General features: G+C 30.4%; 1 pseudogene; it reads left to right on the top strand.

Moving 5' to 3' along the window:
- The first annotated feature begins 673 nt into the window (after window positions 1-673).
- LOC101508828 (uncharacterized) lies at window positions 674-2,518 on the top strand (annotated as a pseudogene).
- Window positions 2,519-3,012: the final 494 nt, after the last annotated feature.

Consider the following 3,012-nt stretch of genomic DNA (forward strand, 5'->3'; position numbering starts at 1 on the left):
AAATAGAGAGATTAAAAATGAAAGACGGTTATTTATAGGAATCCAAAATCTGATATGCCATGATAGTTTAAAAATATTTTATATGGTTAGTGTATTTCAAAAATATTTGACTTTGTAGTCTCTATAAAAAATTATCAACTTTTTAAATTCAATTTTAGTCCTTCTATTAAAATATTTTTGTAAAAAATAGATACTTTAAGCCCCTTATAAAATCAAAATAGGACTAAAAGTATATATATTTTTTTTTTATGGATTAAATTTGAAATGTAATAATTTAATAGGGACTAAAAACAAATATTATCGTTTTTTTTTAATAAATTTGCAATTTGAATGTTTGTACATAATATTTTTTATCTTTATCTTCTGGTTTCTAAGAGATAATAATTTCGGTGTTTCAAAGTTCGATCAAAAAGTCAAAAAATATGACCAATCAAAGATTCCTACTATTAAGATTTAAACTCATATTCTCTAAAACACTTTATCATTAATTTAACTATTTAAACCTAATCACTTAATTATATAAAACATTTCTTACATTTATTAATTTATAGAAGTTAAATTTATTTTAAATTTAATTGGTATATATAATGTAGTAGAAATATTTTGATATAAAGCTTGTTATTTTCAATTTAATAATGAGAAAAAGTTTATTTTTTTAGGCAAACAAAACTAAATTCTTGCTAAAACAAGGAAATTGACATTGAAGCTTTATAACGTGAAGGGAGAATCTGCTTCCAAACACAATTTGTTGATTGTGACAGACACCAATGTCAATTTCAAGATTTAGGTATGTCGCTGCTGTTTTTGTTTTTATTCCAAAGTTTACTCCTTTTCAATTTCCAAAACACTATTTTTCAACCCTAAACCCTCAATTTGATAATGTTAATCATCTGGATGCTGTTTCATTGTTCAATTCTTTGCTCCATAAGAATCCAAACCCACCACCCATTGAATTTGGCAAGAATAGATTTTAGGTTCCATTGTGAAAGCTAAGCATTACTCAATTGCTATTTCCCTTTTTCAACAAATGGAAGTAAGGGGAATCAACCCTGAGTCAGTAAATTGCAGTCTCTTAATGAATTGTTTTTGCCAATTGGGTCATATCACTTTTGCTTTCTCTGTTTTTTCAAAGATTCTCAAAAGGGGTTATCACCCAAATGCAATAAATTTTACCACACTCATCAAGGGTTTTTGTCTCAAAGGTGAGGTTCATAAAGCATTGCACTTTCATGACAAAGTGGTAGCGCAAGGATTTCAGTTGAATCAAGTTAGTTACGGGACTTTGATCAACGGGTTATGTAAAGTTGGAGAAACAAGAGCAGCTCTAGAGTTGCTGAGACGAGTTGATGGGAAATTGGTTCAACCTAACGTGGTAATGTACAACACGATTATTGATAGTATGTGCAAAGATAAACTTGTTTCTGATGCGTGTGATTTATATTTTGAAATGGTTGTCAAGAGAATTTCTCCTAATGTTGTCACTTACAATGCTTTAATTAGTGGCTTTTGCATCATGGGTCAATTAAAAGAAGCAATTGCTTTGTTAAAAAAAACGACATTGGAAAACATCAACCCAGATGTGTATACTTTTAATATATTGGTTGATGCTTTTTGTAAGGAAGGGAAGTTGATAGAAGCTAAAAATGTGTTTGCTGTGATGATGAAAAAAGACATAAAACCAGATATTGTTACTTACAACTGTTTAATGGATGGATATTTCCTAGTTAATGAAGTGAACAAGGCTAAGAGTATACTCAACATTATGGCCCAAACGGGAGTGGCTCCTAAAGTTAGGAGCTACAGTATCATGATTAATGGACTTTGTAAGATTAAAATGGTGGATGAAGCCATGAACCTCTTCAAAGAAATGCAGTCCAGAAAAATTGTTCCTGATGTTGTAACTTACAGTTCCCTCATTGATGGTTTGTGCAAATCGGGGATAATTACATATGCTTTGGAGCTTGTTGGTGAGATGCATGATAGGGGCCAACCACCTAATATATATACTTACAATTTTATATTGGATGCTTTATGCAAAAGGCATGATGTTGACAATGCAATTGCATTATTGAAAAAGTTTAAAGACTTGGGTATTCAACCAAATATGTGCACGTATAATATTCTTCTCAATGGATTGTGTAAAAGTGGAAGAATAAAGGATTGACAAAAGATTTTTGAAGAACTTTTGGTCAAAGGCTACAATCTAGATGTCTATACATATTCCATTATGATGCATGGGTTTTGTGTCAAAGGCTTGTTAGATGAAGCATTGGATTTCTTCTCAAAAATAAAAGACACTGGCTGCATTCCAAATGCTTTAACTTATGAAATAATTATACATTCCCTCTTTGAAAACGATGAAAATGAAAAAGCGGAGAAACTTCTTTGGGAAATGATTGTGAGAGGTCTTCTTTAAGACCGTAACTAGGTAAGATATTTTTCTATTTAAACATTATAATTTTGAATAAATGTTTCAACATTATTTTAGCACTTCAATCAATTTTGTTAAGTGTGTTTATACTTCACAAATTGGTAGATTAGTGAGTTCCAACTTGAGAGAAGTTTGGAACTGATAGACCATAAGCTCTGGTTTATGACTATTCTTTTTGATTCATTGCTGCCATTCCTGATATACTGTTTTGGAATCTTTACAAATACAAAGGTAGAATACATGTGAAATCTGATGGGGATCATGGATATAAGTTTTCTTGTTTAGGCCTAAAAGCAAGGGCCACAATATTTAGGGGAAAAGGGTTAGTTAGCTAGAGAAGTAGAACATTGTGAATACTGATTGTAAAATTCTCAATACTAGTATTTATAGTTCCTTTTTTCAACTGTTTTTTTTATCCCTTATCCTTTAAATGGGTTACATGTTAAATGAACATCATTTAGATTCACAGTATTTATAATTTGGAAGGTGTGTCGTATTGAGATCAAATTGTCCTCATTGTATAGATTACAATGATAACCATATTAGAGATATAACTTATATTCCTTTGTTGCTGCATTTCC

This window comes from Cicer arietinum, chromosome 8, assembly GCF_000331145.2.
Source record: "Cicer arietinum cultivar CDC Frontier isolate Library 1 chromosome 8, Cicar.CDCFrontier_v2.0, whole genome shotgun sequence".
Taxonomy (NCBI): Eukaryota; Viridiplantae; Streptophyta; class Magnoliopsida; order Fabales; family Fabaceae; genus Cicer; species Cicer arietinum.